At 40.2% G+C, this 19,789-nt stretch overlaps 1 long non-coding RNA gene across 1 annotated transcript in view; it reads right to left on the bottom strand.

The window, feature by feature from the left end:
* The window catches only part of LOC140687321 (uncharacterized), a 285,533-nt gene that overhangs the window by 151,831 nt on the left and 113,913 nt on the right, over window positions 1–19,789 (bottom strand). The window contains exon 2 of the long non-coding RNA XR_012061525.1: window positions 11,151–11,239. This is a non-coding gene — a long non-coding RNA (uncharacterized lncRNA). The remainder of the gene's footprint in view (window positions 1–11,150; window positions 11,240–19,789) is intronic.

The following is a 19,789-nucleotide window of genomic DNA, read 5'->3' as shown; positions in this document are numbered from 1 at the left end:
AGATTCTGAAGAGGTTGCACTTCAATGGTGCAATCTGTTCTTCCAAACATGGACTTCAGAGCCTTTCATGTTTATGTCTCCAGTCTTTGAAGTAAACTCTGACTTTCAGAGCAACCAAGGAATGAAGTAACAAGACAGAACATTGCTCCTCTTTGCTCACCTGTTTCCCTACATCTGTGAGTTAGAAAAGGGGGTGGGGGGAAGCATAGAAGTATGGGAGTCACGTGATCCAGATTCTCCAGTAGCAAAGTTCCTCTCTGCTACTGTACCATCTGTCGGTCTGTTACTATAACATCTGTCAAGGCGTGAGCTTTCGTGGACTTCTCAGAAATGATCGTTCCTATTTACAAATGACATATTTTTACCACTCACCCGTGGGCCTTCTGTCCCTGCTTATGCATTGTTCCAGCTCACAAATTATGAATCTAAAAGGCAACTTCCCACAAAGAAATACAATACAGTTACCCTTCCTCTAGTTCTCTCTCTGTGGGGAAGGGTATTTCCACCACACACTTTACAACAACTGTGACAAGCCAGTCCAGGCGGTTATCTTGGAAATAAATAGACTTGAGAATTTTCTGAGGTTGGCTCCCCAGAGCAGAGCATTTTGAACAAAGTTAAGCAAAAGACTAGGGAACAGAGACTAAGCTGGTTTCATTACAACGATATGTATGCAATTGTGAAATGAATAGGAAAAATTTGAAATTGTGTAGAAAAGCGAGGAAATAAACATAAAAAGGTCCAAGAGCCTTCCTCATGATGTATCTGCTATCATGCAAGGAAAGGAGAGGGAATTGGAGCTAGAAGGCAGGTGCTGCATTTTAAGGACTATTATTTTCCATGTTTATAAGCTAGTAAATGCCACATAAACTGACATAAATAGGCATGCCACCTGCAACTTCCATCTGAGCAGAGCCTGACTCCTTTCATGCTGACACCCTCATCCTCCTGATGAACGGTCAGCAAGAGCCAGAGAAGAGCATCTTCCTGAAATAAAGGCCAAGAAAGAAGGGGCACAAAGTCCACAGAGAACATCCCAGAAGCAATCGTGTTACCTTACATGTTACCTAAACTGGATTTAAAATCCGAAGATGCAACTTGAAGATTCAGGTGTCTATTTCTACCAGAGGAAAAGAAACAAAGTACACTCAGAAATGATTCAAAACAAAAATCAGATCTTACTGTCTTACTTAACCTTTAATCAATGTCAATGGAAATGCATGTTTATATATATATATGTGTATATATATATACACACACACACACACACACATATATACGTATATATTTATTTATATATATACACACATGCACATACATAAATGTGTGTCATGTGTGGAATGTGTTCGTTGTCTGGCTAGATAGGCAGATAGATAAGGTCTGACAGGGAAAAGGAAAAACAGAAAGATATACACAAAATTATGAGCCAAGGAAAGGATCTACTTTCATTCTTTTAAAAATATATACCCCTAAAAACAGAATTATGAATGCTTTCTCACTTTTGCTGTGCTTTTTTGTATTTCCTACATTTTAACAATGAACTAGAGTGATTTCTGTTACTAGCAAAGAACACTTTAAACACTTTCACAAGTGATCTTTCCTCCAATGAACCATTTTTCTAGCCAGGATACTAACTAATCATACTTTGTGTTCATGATTATACTCACAAAAATCCTATGATCCTGAAAAGCTGTATGAAAATCAATTTCTCAAAATTTTATTTCTCTGAAGTACTCAAAAGCAGCTTTCTTTTTAAAGAAAAACTGTTGTGAATATTCTTATCAAATTTTATAATACTTAACTTGATTAAATAATTGTCTTGTTAAATCAGCAATGATATACCCAGTATTGGTAAAGGTCCAGGGGAACATTGCCAGTGGGTGGAAACTGGTAAACCCCTTCTGGATGGCAAGCTGGCAAAAAAGATTAAAATTTGAAATGCCCTTTATGTTACCATTCAACAATTCTACTGATTAAAATTATCATCAATAAATCTCACAAGGATGTGCTTTGTAGCACTGTTTTAACAGCAAATATCTGGGAAATCAATTGAAATGAAATATTCAACAGAAAACTTATATAAACTAGAGCTTACATTCCTAAAATAATAAGTTGTTGAACAGAACAAGCTGTATTTATGGTTGTTGATGTGGGAAATGTTTAAGTAAAAAGAAAACAAGGCTCAAAATAATATGTGTGATATGACCTCATTTATGAGTATTTAAAGTAATAAACGAGATAATACATATAACACTATATACTGGTTTGAACACTTTTTTTCCTGAATGAATCCTAAGAAATGATTAATAGTGGTTTTCTTTGTGGAGAGAAATGTCAAGGAAAGAAATTAGGAAGAAAATTCTAAGTATTTTTTTTTAATTAACCTTTTACATTCTACTTATGACTTTTTTTTGTATATGCCTTTTATTTAATTTCTAACAACTACAAATATTTAAGCATTTAAAAATAAAGGTGGATGAAACTGAGGGAGTATACGTGGCTTTGATGAGTCTATATGAATATATGTTCATTTATATGCATAAATGTGTGAATAACACATGTGTGTGGACATATGTATACATATAAATTAGGTACAGGTAATCACATACATAGAAGGGAGTGCTCATATGCATATTTATGAAATATAGAGTTCATATCTATCTCAGCATATTTACTGCTTAAAATTTTCCTGCGAAGAACTTGTTTTCTCCCTGAGAGAAAAAGCAATGTCTAGCCCTGCAATGAAAGTATTTGGACGAATGTGCCAAGGGTTAACTATAACAGAAATTAATTATTATCTCCCTTACATTTTATTAATCTGGACATTTTCTCGCTTGAGAACACACAGTGTGCTGAATTTATGGTATACCATCCTGTTTCAGAGAAATAAAGCATCTCAGATTATATTCTTTTTAATTCATTGAAGTATAATGGATAATAAATTACTTAGTTTAATTAAAACCTCTTTATCAGATGGGCATTTATCCATGACATTGTTATGCACAACTGGTGTTCTACAGAAGGCATCATTTCCAGATCTCTTCTCATTTCATTCACGGATTCTTTTAATTGCATTTGAAATTACATCTATTTCCACAAAGTCATACTGTAAACCTGTCAGACACCAGTGCCTACTCCTTTACCTTAGGCATTGACAATCCCTCTCTTCTGTTTGCTTTAAAATTCATCCTTTCCCCCTGATGTTTGAATGGAGAAACCAAGAAACACTAAAATATGATCTTTAAGGGGTTTGGAATAGACTGGCCTGGCTTGAATCCCAGCTTTATGTTTGGGAAAATTACTTGTCCTAAGACTCAGTTTCTTTTCTCACCTGTAATATGCGGTTGATGATAGCGTTTGAATACAATGAGTAACACTAAAACTGCAAGCTGAGAGTTTGGGGATTCTCCAGGGTTCTGCCTCCCCTTTCTGCTCCTTCTTCTTACAAGCTCATATTCTCATTCTTAATACTATTATAAATTGCCTTAAATTTAAAATGTTGCCTTAATTTTAAAATGTTCAATATTCTTTATTGAAGTATCATAGGAAAGACAAGGAAATTCATGGGATCAAGGTGTGTAAGAATGTATAAGTTGCCAGAAATCAGTATTTTACTAAAGATTTTGTGGGAAGGCAGGGGAAAGAATTATAATACATACAAGGCAAAAATTCATCATAGAATTCCTCATAAAATTATGCCATTTCCCCCAAAGGTTTTCTTCTCTTTAACAGCCTCTCTCCTCTCCCTTCCTAACATGGCCTTCAGGGTTGCAGTGGGGAGTGGGGGAGGGGGGCAGAATATCCACCTCTTAATCTTAGCTCTTTGGTTCCCTATTCAGTGAAACAAAATTTGGTAATTGGCTAAAAGCATGTCATCTGCTTTTCCTCAAGCACAATGATTTGGAGCTTCAACCACAATAATAATCCTGGGCATCACTGTCTTTCTACCTCAGGGTGCAGAACTGACATGTCTTTATTCTTTACTCTTTACTCTTTAAGGAAAATCCATCCTCGGTGTCTTTTCATGGTTCACAAAAATTTGAATACTTAAAAAAAAAAAGACTCTCTCTCACAGTCAAATACTATCATATCAACTACAACCACTTGTATACAAAGAGAGGAGTTTTTAATTCTAGAAAATACGGTATTAGTAAGAATGGCAGTGATGACTGGGGTGGTGCTGATGGTAAGTAAAAAAGAAAGATAAAAAGACCAAGAAAGTCTGCACGAGGCAGGAACTGTCTCTCTTCAACATCACAACTGTATAAGTAGGTACCATTGCTGCAGCTACCGAGAGGGAAAGAAGGCTTCGAGACAGGAAATCTCTTACACTAACTCACACACCAATGTTGTATTAAGGTGTGTCCCAGTCCAAAGCCAGGCTCCTAAGAAAATTGCATGTTAAACTGACTCTGTAAAATGCAAACACAATTAAAAAAAATAAAGTAAAATAAAAGATGTCCATTGGAAATGCTTTATATTTGCCCCCCTTCTGACTCTGCTCAATAAACAAATTGCGTGTGCCTATAATACGCCAGATGCTAAGCTAAGAGTTGGAAATTTTAAAAGAAAAAACAAAAACCTGGATCTGATTTATATGTTTTTCCTTCTATCTTGCTCACCTGTCTTGTTTAAGCAACACGTTACTCCATGTTGTTTCTTATGTTGAATTAATTCTTTATTTTGTTGTTCTTGTCGCTATTTTGGTTGCAGGAAGAAATGGAGATGATAAAAATCAGGTATCAATGATAATTTCTTGTCTGAGATTATCTTAACCGCATCCACTTATCATTAAGGCTCCCTCTCCTTTCTCTACTCAATCTGCAACTTCAAGTGGACCCGCTGGTTCTGATGGGATTTCTGAGTCACTGTAACTGTTACAAGGAAACTCCATGCTCTCCTTGCTCTGGTTTGCTGGAGACGGCAGAGGTGGGTTGGACCCGAGTACTTACCTGTGAAATTCTCACGCATGGAGAAAAAATAAAGGGATATCACCTGCCTTGTGTGCCATCACATGAAACCTCATTATTTATGCAATTCTTTCCTTGCATCAACCCCGTAATAGGTATTTTTACCTTCATTGTTCAGACACGAACATTGAACCAGAGAGATTAAGGGATGGACTAAAGATCTCAGAGCCAGAAAGTGGAAGATGGGGAACTCAAGCCAGATTTTCTCATTTCACCTTATCACTTATGGCCTCTCTTCAAAATAACGTTATAGGACCTTATCTCTATACCATAAAATTCTGCACAAATGGTGCAGATTATTACTTATAGCCATAGTAGGAATTCTTCACATAATGAAACTGCAAAATTAACCCTTACCCATTTCCCGATGGGACGCTCTTGTAGCTCACGGCCTGCAATCCACCTCCCTGTACAACAGGGCACATCTGTTCTGTCTGCCACTGTATATCCTGCACCCAAGTTAGTGTCCGCTGCAAAGGAGATACTCAGCAAATATTTATGGAAAGCATGAATGAAAGAATGACGGGTGAGTAGTAAATGTTTAAGTTATTAGCTGTATTCACTTTAGCATAAATTAATTCCAAGTTTTTCCTTGAATCTCTTTCCATTTTTAGGTTTTGAAATCAAAAGCAGAGAGAGAAAACAAAACAAAAAGATGAGCTAGAGTCGTGCTGATGGAGAAGATCATGGAGGCTCCTCTCGATAGCAAGGTTATATATTCTCAGAACAAAAACCGTAAGCTGAAACCAAAAAAAAAAAAAATTCATAAATAAAGACATGCAGAGGGCATTGCGGGAAAAATGTGAACAGAAATGCCATAATTGGGACACTGGACATTTGACCAATACCAATGTGATAAAACTATACAGGAACTTCATAATTTAGCTGGGGGCTCTGAAAGGATTTGTTTGTTTTTAAAATTCCAACTGAGTAAAGACTCCTGTCTTCTGCTAAGAAAAAAAAAGTAAATCCTCTATGGAAAAATACATCCTCCATTTAAGCCCAAAGTTTCCCACAGTTTAAAGTCAAATATGTATGAGTTGACAAACTATGAAAAGAAACAAACCACAGAAATAAATGTCAGCACAAGCAACAGACAGCAGATTCAGGCTCTAAGAATTTCACGTATCGTAACAATAACTTTGCAAAAAGCTTGAAGATATGGAATAACAGAAAGACAAGGGGCATTTAGTAAGAGAATCAAACATAGCTAAGCAGATTCAGAAGAGAAAGGAAGAAAATCATGTCTCTAAAAATTGAAAATAAAGATTGAAATTGAGGGGAAAAAAGAGTGGTTACACAGCAAATTAGGCATAACTGAAAAAATGGATTATTGAACAGGAAAATCTGAAATAATTACTCAAGAGGCAGGCTAGAGGTGAATATTACAAAACAGAAATTAGAAGATGTGGAAGAGAGAATGAGAGCCCAATGTACACTTAACCAAAGTCCCAAAAGAACAGAGCAGAGGGAAGTTATACAAAAATATTTTTGAGAGATATTCACTATATTCTTATGAAAGACACTGGAGCAAAATAAATGAAAAGAAATCCCACACAGACACAATGCAGGGAACCTGGAGAAGACTGAAAGATAGGGAGAAGATGTTATTAGCAGTCAGAGTAAAAAGATCCAAATCAAGGAAAGAATTACTCTGACAGCTTCTCTACAGCAACAAGAATCTTACAAAGAACTAAAAGAAACTAATCTCCACTGGGACAGCTCATCCCACTGAAATTATATTTCAAGAACAGAAGTCAAAATAATGTCATTTTTATGGAAACAAAAATAAGAAACTTTTACTACAAATAGGCTTTTATTAAAGGAAATGATTAAGAGTATACTTTAAAATACTATACTATGCTTTAAATTATCACCCAGAAGGATGACCTGAGGTCCAAGAAGAATTAATGGAAAAAATTGACAAAGGTAGATATATCTAAGCAAATATTGTCAATATAAAATTATAATAATGTCTACTTGATTGGGTTAAATGATAAAAAATGATGCACCAAACAAAAGCATATTTTTATAAGGTTGTAATCAGGGTTTAAATATTGTAAATTCCTTTCATTATTTGCAAAAGACTATGATACTAAATTCAGTATAGGGATAGAGTCTATAACTTTCAGTATGGAAGACACAAAAAGCACTGGAATAACACAAAGGAAGAATGAAACATTTTGGTGAAGGTAGAAACAAGGAAAAAGTAGAAGCTTATAAAAACTGGGACCAGAGCAATGCAAAAAAATCACTATGATAGCAACAAGTCCAAATACATTAATATCAGAGTGTTCAGCAAATAGTTGTAAATGCCAAAAAACCCCAACAGCTATTACTGAAACTCAGTTCTGCCAAGGGCTCACGGCACCTAAGGAGAGATTCTTTTGAAGTGTTTATTGATGGCACAAAATGAAAATTGTGGTTCAAGTTCCAAACAACAACAGAAAATAACATTGATTGGACATCTATTATGGAATAATAAAGAATTACAGAATGGTATGAATAGGCACCGTTCTTCCTGCCTGATTGAAACATCCATCTCTCAGCACGCGCGTGTTACACATAAGACAACCAAGATACAGAACAGTCGGGAAACTTACCCAAGGCTCCACCTCCAGGGAGCGGAGGAGCAAGTTTGAAAGCCGCAGTCTGACTGCAGAGGCTGTGGGTGAACCACCTCTGCTCTCCTGCCTCCATTTTTATTTTATGCAGTTGCTAGGAGTTCAAAGCCAGCCCCCACACACAAGGAAGGATGAGTGGGACGGAATCAGTAATTACCCTCCTTGATTCAATTCAGAAGCTCCACATCGAGAAAGAAACTCAAAGAAACCAGCTCACTCAGGGGCAGCAGTAAGTCACAGAGCTGCACATACCCACCACGGGGCTCAGAGCCGTGTGATGGGCGGTAAACATGCAAGTCACCTCCAGACTACCCGAGAGTCTACCTCAACTCACGTTTTTCTGCGTTTAAGGTGATTCCCTAGTGTGGTTGGCAAAAATCCATTTTGTCTCTCTCTCTCTCCTCCTGAGCCCCATTTTCAATAGCTCAGCCCATGCTGTGTATAAGGGGATAGTAAACCTGGGTAATCCAAAGGTGGCCCCATCCTGGTCACCAAGCCTGAGCGGAGACCGACAGAGGCTAAGAATCATTGTCCTTAAAATTCCAGACCGTCCCCCGTCACACTGGCTTCTAGGTGATCATTACAGGAGGAGGGGGTTGAAACAGGGCAGCTTAACCAAGTCCATTTTCAGAGCACTGCCAGGTCTCGCCCTGATCTTGGACAAGCCTGACAGGGAACCACCAGTGGGGAAATTGTTTTCAACGACGCATGCGTATTTATCAGTGTGTTTTCCAGGACAAGCATGTTTTTGCAAGCAGCCTTCAGACGGGGTGGGGCAAAAGGTAGAGGGTTCAGAACATGGAGAGGAAAAGAATCAAACAAAAAACCAAGATCATTTACAATTTTTTCCCCCGAAATCACTAATTTACATTCTTCGTCTCGGAGAAAAGGAACTGAATAGTGTCCCCATTGCAGAGGTGGTTTTGGTTTGGGATTTGTTTTTTTCAACCTGCGACGACATAAAACTCAAACAGAATCAGAGATGACCAAGATGAGTGGGTAGCTTTTCCAGACATTTTCTCTCCGGGCAACCCACAAATGTCTCTAGAGTGCTGTGTTGTCTTCAACAAACTTTTCTATTCACATCGTTTCCCTCCTCTTTCGCCTTTGTATTTCCCCAGGAAACAGTCACTATTTCTCTCTGCTTCCCTTTGTCTCCTGCCATATCGTACATGCTTATGGCTTGTGGTCCAAGTCTGGTTTTCCTGTCCATGCTTTCCCCACAAATTAGCCAAATTATTGCTTTCTTAAAGGGAGCCCTCTGCTCCACATAGAAGGAGCACTTTCTAAACTAGCATGTTGGGGAGAGACAGAGAAGAATAAAAGAAATCCTGGGTGTGAGTGAGCTTCTCAAAGCAAATTTTTCAATATTCTTGGGCAGCAACCCACACTTATCTTAATAATGGCTAATTTCTTCAGTAGTTTTCACTGAATAATAAGGACTTAGTAAAAAAAAATTTTTTTTTAGTATTTTTTTTAATTTACTAAGTGTCTGGCATCATGTGAGGGGGCCTCAGATACGATGTTATTACTGCACAAAATTAATATTACAAGCTTACAGGAGGGAGAAATTATTGTATCCATGTTTAATACACAAGCAAATTATGGCTGAGAAATGCTAAGGAACTTCACCAAATCACATAGCTTATCAGCACTAGACACAGAACTAAACCAAATCACATAGCTTATCAGCACTAGACACAGAATCTGTCTGATTCTAATGCTTATCTCTCACTAGTGCGTGGAATAGGCAGCCTCTAAAACGGTCCCCAGGGATCTCCCATCTCCTGGTATTCACATCCTCGTGTAATTCTCCTGTCTTCAGTGTGGACTGGACCTGCTGTTTCACTTCTGACAAATAAAGCCTGGAAAAAGTCATGGGATGTCCCTGCAAAAACTAGCTGACTACAAGATGATGACTTCCATCTCCCCCTGCCTCTCTCTCTCTCTCTCAGTCCTCACCCTGGGGAAAGCAAGTGTCCATGCTGTGAGTAGCCCTATGAAGAGGCTCACATGGCTGGAACGGATGACTCCAGCTAACAAAGACAACTTGAGACCTGCCTAGAGCCACAAGAGTCAGCTTGGTGATGAATTTTCAAAGGCCTGCCAAGTGCGTGAACTTGGAAGCAGATCTGCTCCTACCCCAGCCTTGAGATATCTGTAGCCCCAACCTACACCTTGATTACTGCCTTAGGAGACACTAAAGTAGAGACAGACAGTGCAGCTGTGTCTAGAGTCCTGACCCAGAGAAACTGTTGTGTTAAGTTGCTACACTGTAACACACAGCAATAGCTAATACAAGAGGGGTAGACGAGTGAAAAAGAGCTGGCACAGGCAATATATTCCAGAAGGTGTCCATCCTTTCTGTTGGAAGCTCTGTATTAAGTCCCTCTGGAGTGAGACCAGTTTTTAATGACTAAGACTCCCATAATCAAATGAATAAATAAATATTGTGTATTTATTTGGATTCTCTAGTTTTCCATTAGAATTCTTACACCTCTGAAGGAGTTAAGGTCAGTCACTTTAATCAATTTAGTATGTTAGCTGAACTTAGCCTCAGAGAATAGACGTTCTGAATTTTGGAGGGGAGATTTAAAAGTTAATAAGTGAGAAATTTAAAGTTAATAAATTGATTTGAAGTACTGCAAGATAGATTCCATGTTATGTAACTAATGCTTAATATTTATTTAGCAAATTTACCATAAATAATTTACAATTCACTCAATACCAGGCTAGAAGTAAACTATTCAAAAATTAAAATTATATTTGATTTCTTCACTTATTTATTTATTTTTTTAAATGTATGATTGTGGTCCTGTCCTGCTTTGCCATTGCAGTGTCTCTATGAGCTGGATCTAAAACTAGTCAGACTTTTCACATAATCAAGACAAGTTTGCCGTGAACTTCTGTGGGAAAGTGACAAATAATAAGCCAGCTAACCAAGAATGTCTTTCAGGTGATGTCAGGGAGACAATCAAGATCTATTTTTAAAGAAAGAAGGCATTAATATGCTACTGTTTGGAGTGTTACCTTAATAAAAGGAAGGCAAACCTTGGTGCAGGTATAAAAATATTGATCCTGGGAACTGCTCAATCCAGTTCCTCTCAACTCTTATCCAGAGCATATAGTCATGTGGAATTCTAGGCAATTGCATCGAAGAGAATTTTACGTATTTCTGTAGATATACAAAGGGACCCCCAGACAAGGAAATCAGCCAGCCGCCCTGACCTGAGACTAAACTGGGGTGGGGCAGAGGGACGCAGTCCTTTGAGACATCCATTACTCAGAGGAAACGTAAAGGCTCTTCCAGAGAAAACGCCGTGGAGGTGAGAAGTGGTGAGTGGTGCCAGATTACAAATACTAGGTGGAGACCTGTCTTAGAAAACTACAGAAATTCTAAGATACAGACCGTTCGGCAGCCCCGAACACTGTCAGAATCACGTTCATTTATCTTCCCAGCCACCCTCCATGTTTCCTTTCAAATCAAAAGCTAAAGTTAAGACACACATTTGGGGGAAGGTTGTCAAAATTCATTTTATGGAAATGTGGTACTCACGGGTATCCTTTGATCAGCGGCAGCATCTTTTGAAATTGAAATTGAATAGATTACACGGTGGTCTGCCTCTCCTCTCCTTTGGAGTTCAGCTAGAAATAAATTGGAAACACACATGAAAATACAAACTCCTTTTTTGGTTTGAGCTTCCCAAATATTGGTTTCACCCCATCTTTGAACAGGAAATGTCACAAAGCTCCTGGCAAATGTGGCTCCTAGAATCTTCTTTAGAAAGTATAGACACGCTTAGTTATAAGGAATTGTATTCATAAATTGATTTTACAAAGTTGGTAATTAAACTAAAAAGCTCGGCTCTCTGAGACACATGAAGTCTAGGGCGAACTCACACCAAACCTTCTAAAGAACCAGGCAGCTTTCTTTGGGCTGAGTAAGTCCAAACCTACCAGTTAGCAATTTGGAGTGGGGCGGGGGAGGTGGGTTTCAAATGACAGGAATATAAGTCAAACTAGATTAAGCAAAAAATAAAATAAAATAATTGAAAAAGTCGAGGAGGGTGGGCCTACCACTCAGTGGGGGTAGATAATTCAGTCACTCGTATCAGAAGTTGATCTCAGCTTTTCTTCTTCTCTCTCCCACTCTCCATCTTTAACTCTCCCTTCAGTTCTGTTGTATTTGCTTTCAAGCCAGTTCTTTCTATCTTATGGCTACTGGTGCCCCTGACTTACCCCCTCACAGCTCCCAGTCTAATAAAATGAGCGTGCCTTTCTTTTTTCTTAGTAGCTTCTGCAAAAACTTAAGCTCACTAGACCAGATGGAGTTGCTTGCCCAAAAGTGGTAGACCTGGGTGAGAATGTGCTGATTGGCCAGCCTTGGTCGCATACCCGCCCCTGAGATTGAGGAGGGGACAGGAGAGTCAGTCACACCTCAAGCACATGGAGTGGGACTGTGGACAGGTGGACCTACAAGGGGTAACTGAGGGATGTTCCAGAACAGGAAACAAAAAGAGAGCAGGAAAAGGCAGCAGATGCCCAGTGACACTGCCCCCAACCAAAACTTCTGTTAAGCAGTATGCGTTTTGTTTGTTTGTTTGTTTTGGGGGGGAGTGTAATTCAGTTTATTTATTTTATCTTATTATCATTATTTTTTTTAATGGAGGTACTGGGGATGGAACCCAGGATCTCATGAATGCTAAGCACACACTCTACCACTGAGCTATACCCTCCCCGAGCAGTGTTGATTTGTTGATAAAGCCAGAGTGTGTTTTAAACTCCTCATTAGGCTCGAAAATTTTGTGATGACCTCCCATTTGTCAAAAGTGATGACAAACTCCAAACTAAGAAAAATAACTTGCAGACATGTGTCACAGATGGCAAATTCTAAGTGTAGCCTGGCATGATTTTTATTGCCAACATTCATAATGCCAAAAACTGGACAGATCACTTAATCTGATTCCTATCACCTATCTGATTGGCACTGAGAAACAATTTGACCAAAACCTGTGATGTACCTGAGGAATCATTCGGTGAAAAGTAGTCAGATGAATTTTCTGAAACCACAGGTAGGCAGCCTAGAACACTGCCATAGGGTGTAAATTGTACACATAAATTCCCCCTTTCCAGAAATATTCTTTTATAATCTCTAGTGCTTGGCTCCAAGGTACCTGGGCCTGATCGCACAGGGGACATGTAGGTTTCCTCAAAGCTGAAAGACAGTTCACATTCTGAGACTAAACCTCCCTGGCATAACAAAACTGCTTGCAAACAGCCATCGTAGACAATTAATTTGATTTATGTGGGGGCTTCCAAGCTGAGTAATTGGTCCGGTCTCTAAGTGAACGCTAAAAAGGCCATTGGCAAAGGATGATAACGAGTTCTGCCATGTCTTCTTGGTCATGTCTATAATTTAACACCCATCTGTGGACACAATTACAACTGCAAATTAACAGATGGCCCTGACCATGTATAGAGAAAGGAGTGATTCATACTGAAAAACAACAGTCTTGTAAAATAATTGGGTGCAAAAACATTAACTTCAAAAAAGTTAATATGTGTCATCTTTTTCAACTTCTAAATCCATCCTGCCATGCACCATTATTTATTGAGCACCTACTGTGCACCAAGCACTGAAGTCCTAGCAATTAATAAAACAAAGACTCAGAGTAAACCAATGACCAGATACAAATCACAGTGACTTCAGACAGTGATATGTGCTTTGAAGACAAAGACGCACAGGTTAGTGTGAAAGAAAGGTGGTGTGTGGGGGAGTGGCAGCTGCGGTTGGGGAACGATTGCCTAGTGCAGGACTGGTGAGTGGGGAAGGGCTCTCCGAAGGGATGACTGGGACAAAAGGAAGCAGCAAATCAGGTTTGGAAAATCATTTTAAGGAGAGGAGAGAACAAACGCCACGGCCTGGGGGCACATTGAAGGAAGTAAATATGCTTCATCTGTTTAACTGCCTTTATTTTGAAATAAGAAGAAACATTTTTACTGGATTTTATTTTTAACCTGAAGCTTTAAAATGAATTTTGCTCCTTTCTTCGTGCATATAAGGGTCATACTGGTCCGTCCGTAAATGGTTTAATTTCTGCATCAGAATGTAAACTTCTTGAGCTCAGGGATTTTTCTTTCTTGTTGTTAACGTGTTTGTTAACTGCCATTATTTCCAGAACTTAACAGGGCTCAGCACACAGTGGGCATTCAGGTACCTACTGATTGAATAGATTTTTGGCATCCAGTATCACAAAGAGGTTTAAAAAAAAAACTAACACCTGGTTTTGTGGTGCACATTCAAGACTGTTTAACAAAGGGAAAAAAGGAAAAAGTCAGTGCTGTAGGCTTTGTTTAGTTACACTTTGCAGGGTTTTAGACCCCATTTCTGATGCCCACCAGAGCACTGAAGTTGACTACAGGTGAGCAGAAAAGGCCACACATGCACTTGATACAAACTCCCAATGATATAACTTTCCAACCCTTGAGCACTCACCACCGAAAAATGGCTTCTGTTTTTTGAACACGTTTCACTGTTTGATATGTCACAGTGTATTCATTCCACAGATATTTGAGTGCCTTCTATGTGCTGGGCCTTTCTAAGCTCTAAATGTATAACAGTTAACAAAAAGAATCCCCCAGGAGTTTTATATTCTGACACAAAAATGGGATCATTTGCAGATGGGTGAATGTGACCCCCATGTGCATGACAGGAGCCAGAGCAGAGGCGGCCTTTCTGTGTGTAACTGTTCAGTTGCCCTAGGTCCCCCACAAGGACCCCAACTGCCACTGCCCACGACTCCTGTGGCTGAGCTGGGGAGAAGGAATAGCTCTCGTCGTGTCTCTCCCTTTAATACCCGGGCTTACTCCAGCCAGAAAAATGGACATGAACATTGATGCTCTGAAGTCTCAGGTTGGGTTCTCTAAAGACCTGGGAGAAAGTAAGCTATCTGCTAGGAAACTGCTCCAGGAAAACGTCAACTAGAGGAGAGAGGATGCTGAACTGGGAACAGAGGAGCCAAGAAACGAGGTGATATCAAGCTATGTCCCATGGAAGGGAAACTTTGCTCAATCCCACAGGGTCATCTGGACTCAGTGCAGGTACCACCTGAGTCAGGGAGTCGGGGCAAGGAGGACAAGGCAGCCCGACCTCGATGTCATCGGTCTTGGGGTGGGAGCTGGCCCCAGGGGTTCCAGCTCTCCCCATATTCAGGCAGAGCAGGTGCTCGGTGGTGGGAACTGGTGAGCAGGAGCATGGTTAAGAGATCCACAGGGCTATGTGCAGAGCACAGACAGAGCCCCTCCAGCAGTGGTTCTCAAGTGTGGTCCCAGACCAACAACCTGTAATATCACTCTTTAGAAATACAAATTCGGGGCACCCAGCCCAGACCTACAGAATCAGAAACTTTGGGAGTGAGGAACAGTCACTGTACTAACCAGCCCTTCGGGTGACTCTGAAGCACGCTCAAGTTTAAGAGCTACCTAGATACAGGAATCCATCCATCAGTCTCTTCTTGCTCGCAAAACAAACTTAGCTCCAGCAGGGTGTGGAGAGACCAAGCAGAACTCTACCAAAATGAACCTGAGCAATATGTCCCCCTCAAACTTCCAGGCAAACCCATCTCTCCAAGTCAACCCTGTCTCTAATTTAACACCTTTTTACCTGGGTGTTTCTAATGTAAAGTGTAGTCGGAAGATCGTGATGGGAACTCCATTTCCCCCTCGGTGAAAAAAGCATCTCTGTGAGTACTGATCCGTCTCTCCTGCTCATTACAATAAAACGCCGTGCTTGCGCCCAACGCCAGAAATCAAAATGGTGATTCTTTAAGAAATAATGGAATCCCCCTGCATTCCCCTTCTGAAATGTCGGGCGTCCTCAAATAGCTCTGGGGGTTGGGGTTTTAAATCTATTGTCAGTTGAAAACACAGGAGGGAAGTTTCCATTTCCTTGACGTGTCTGTCACCCATACAGATATTTTCACTTTCTGTCATGAAAACCACATTGCAAAGCAGATTAACACAGGAATTAGTTGCAAGGACTTATTCTCAGACAACTTGAGTTTGATTCATATCTGCCACTTTCCAGCTGCAGCGTCTTGGGCTACTTAACTTCTTCAGACCACATTTTCCTCACGTAAGGGAATAATTGGAAGGCCTACCTGAGAGCGTTGTTAGAAAAATGTGGGAGACGATATTTAAATGCTTGACACCTAGATCATGATAAATATTCCAAACATACTTGTTGTCATTATTATTATCATGAATATTGTCATTTGACAGGTAAATGAAAGCTATCTTCGCACAAGTGAAATGTGTTAACATTTGTCCCCCGGATGTTGATGAAATGACGATTCTGAGTCTTTCAACTGTGATCACTAAGCTACCTGGCTTAGGGACTACTTTCTGCCCTTTCCTACAATCAACATGGTATAGAAAAAAAGGGAAAAAATTTGCAGCAGGTCAATTCGTAAGTAATTACTTTGGATAATTAATTCCTTCCAGTCATCTGTGGTTATTCTGTTAGGCTGTGCATCCCAAAGTTTTACAATCTTAGAAACCAGAAGAGCAATAATCGTCTGCCCTTGGTCGAGTCAGGTGGGGACAGTCATTGACAAAAGGTACCACATTCAGTGTCCAACTCAAAGTGGGGTTGAGTTCACTCCTCCTCCTCCGCCGACAGTTCCGAGTCCTCAAGGAGGTGCAACTGGGGATAAACTGGGCGCACTCCATTTGTTACAACTGGAAAGATTCTTGAGCTCTGTCCAGATGTCAGATGTGGTAATGAAGGAGAAAAGCTCATTTTGACTTTTCCCTCCTGGAGGCAGCAGGAAGTGGGGCCCGGGTCTTTGAGTGGCATCCTCGCATCAGCTGACACTCTGCTCTGGTCCCTGGGGGTTTCTCTATTAATGGGCTTGGTGTTACTAAGGCTTTGATCTACGCTGGGCATCCCACTGATTTTCAGAATAAGAAGCCTCCCTGGCTTTATTACAGTCCAGCCCATCCATAATGCATTTAACACTCTTTCACCATCCACATCTCTCCCCATATTGTACTTTCACAGAGAGGTAATTTTCCTTCTCCAAAAATAAGGCACCACACTTAGAATTACACTTTTAAGATGACAGTAATCCAGTAATCACTTCTGGGAACCGAGATTTGTAGGGCAACATAATATAATAATTATTATACACTTAGATACGGGGATGATGAGAGGAAATGCAAATTTCGTTATTCCTGATAGTTCAGTTCCAATGAAAGTTGACATAAATTAAAGGTGAGTCTGAAAAGAAAGCAATTTGTCTTTTATCTCAGATCAAGTCTTTCCAGTAGGAAAGAAAAAAATTACCCAAAAGCTTCAAAAATTAAGAAAATCTTATTTAATATATATTGCATCAAAGTTCCTTTTCCCCCATCATTTCAGTTAAAAATAAAAATAACCCAGATGAATCATTTTCCCATATTATAAAATACAAATGACTTCAAAGAAGGCAGTGATTTTCTCTCTTTTTTCTCCCTTCCACCTCTGTTTTATGTAAGCTAGTGTTCATCATAAGGTGCTTTTTTTTTTTTTCAAATCTCTTTGAGGAAGAAAAAAGGAAGGTCTTTTCTTTATTATTTTATTTGTTTCTGTTCTTTTTTTTTCCCCCCGCTTCTTTATAACACACAGTTTTCTTTGCCTGGAGGAGGTGGGAATGCTAAATGCCCATGCATGTTTGGTATCTGTTGAGTTGCACGTGTTTATCAGTCAGAGAAAGCACAGGCATCACTCATCAAGATGAAAAGTTTCACGCCAAGAAATTCCTTTCATTTCAATTGCTGAGAGACAGCATGAGAGAGACAGAGAGAGAGAGAACTGTTAAAGCATAAAATGCTTTTGACTAAGACACAATGCAATGTTTTATGTGACAGTAAAATTATATCCTGGACCACTTCCCTGAGGACAGTTCACTTACAACTAGTGTTCCAAAGTCAGTCAGTAGGAAAAATATTTCCATCTTCATTTGAAAGATTAGCACCTTGCTCCTTTTTGTTACCAAATTGAAAATAAAACCAGTTTCCTTGGTTTGCAGAAGGCAGGAAGGAGGAGAAATGTGACTTGACACGCTGTATCCTACTGGCATTGGCTGTGTCTCTAATGTCAAACCAGCTCCCTCCACTGGGCTAAAAATGACCAGAATTGTTTGCATGGTAGGTTTGCTCTTTGTGATGTCCCCAATATGCTCCAACCTGGTTAGACTCAGCCTATGACATCTCAAGGCTAACAGCGTTACCAGGTTCTGGCATGTGTGTGTGTGTTTGAACAGCAAAATGCATTGAGCAGTGCACAGCAAAACATCTCCATGCAGGAAGGTGTGCATTCCACAACACATTTTTGAGCCTTCCCCCATCTGTGTTGGTTTGTGCTACTGATAAATATGAAAGTTAAACAGAATATTGGAAAAGGGATTTTAAGATCAAGACATAAGAATGTATCAATGAAAAGAACAGAAAAGCCAGGCAAAAAGAGAAGAATGGTATAGAAAAGCTTTGAAATACTGTCTCCATGTGTAATCATGCTTACTACATGGGATTGTTGTCAAATCTAAAAATACAGCATTTGGGTGAGTTGCTGGTAAGAAAATAACCAGCACAGGGCCTGTTACAAAGTAGGCACTTGGATAAATTTGTATTCCTTCAGCTGTAAGTGGCAGGAACCTAACTGAACACGATTCAAGTTACTGAAAAATACATGGGGTACTTTCAGGCACCACTGGATACAAGATTCCAGCTATTCCTCCACCTCCTGACTCTGTTTCTCTCTGTGAGGGCTTCCGTCTCAGATGAGTTGTCTTAATTTGGTGCGAAGTTGCTCACCAGCAGCTGCAGCCTTATATTCCGTGGGGTCAGCAAAGCCTTTTTTCAGGTGGGGAGTGAAGCTAGGTGGGGACGTTCTCCCTGTAATTCCAGGAAAAGCTGTGGAGGCTAGTTCTCATTGGGTCAGAAGCACCCTCTGTTAGACCAAACCAATCCTGGTGACTGTGGCTGGCCAAGTGTCACCCCATGAATACTTTCCGAACTGGCCACCGACTGCTCTCCCACAACACAGTGGACAAAGGATGAGAAAGGGAGGCCACCTCCAAAGAAAACTGGGCCACTAGGATGGGAATGAAGAGGACGAACACTGGACAGTCGCTGCAGAAACGAGAAAGCTCTCCATGGGCCACGCTGCACGCCAGAGGTCAGTAGAAGATTTGAAGCAGGAAGAACAACAGTGACGAACACTGGGGGTCAAGAACTGGCAGTGTGTAGGCAAGAGGTGAACAGAGCAGACTGAAGTGCTCCGTTTGGGAAAATAATGAGAAATTAGGTTGATTAGTTGAAGGGCAAAAGGGAAAATTAATCAAGCATCGGGACATACAAGTGCGTTTGTGGAGTCTGGATGTAACACAATGAGCTCTCGGGAGCATCTGTGCGTTCTCAGGTGAAAGGGAGAGGCAGGACCGAGAACTGAGGCTGTGTTTGAGAAGAGTCCCCAGCAGCGAGGACGCAACTGCAGCTCAGCTTGTGGGGGCAGATGATGGATGAATTTTAAAGATGGCAGGAGGGCACATGACAAAGAATCAGGAGGGGGCGGTAACCGGCGTAAAGGAGATTTGACCTGGTCTGGTGCTGAGATCCACCTAAATGTGGACTCTGGGACCCCAAGCCTCCCCAGATGCCCATCACCCTACAACAGTCCCTAAACCCAGAGAGTCCCCTTGAGGCCCATGTGTACCGCTGGTCTAAAAACACACAGAAGAGAAGCCTCACTTTAGCCGAGACTGAGAGTGGTCTATGCACTCCTCTTTATCAACCTTCATTCTCTCCATTGGCGGAACTTGCTGGATATTCACTGTTCTGTTGTGTTCATTTCAGAAGGCAAGATCGGATATGGAACATTTATTTTGAACGCTTAGGACACTCTCAGAAATTATGATTTAAAGATTCTATTGAAGCTTTTCAATGGCTCAACTTTTAAGTCACTGGCTCATATTTTTTAAAAATGTCTAAATGTTTTAGGTAGCTATTTGGCTATGGAAAGGTACTTCTCTATCTGAGCCAAGACAGGAATGACTAGCCTTAAAAACATTGTAATGGGATTAATTTCAGTGCTTCACCTAAATTCTAGAAATGTGTTTTGCAAAGGCTGTTGTCCAAGATACTGCTTCTAAAGGA

This window comes from Vicugna pacos, chromosome 19 (assembly GCF_048564905.1).
Source record: "Vicugna pacos chromosome 19, VicPac4, whole genome shotgun sequence".
In the NCBI taxonomy this organism is placed as follows: Eukaryota; Metazoa; Chordata; class Mammalia; order Artiodactyla; family Camelidae; genus Vicugna; species Vicugna pacos.
This window is presented reverse-complemented; position numbering and strand designations above follow the sequence as displayed.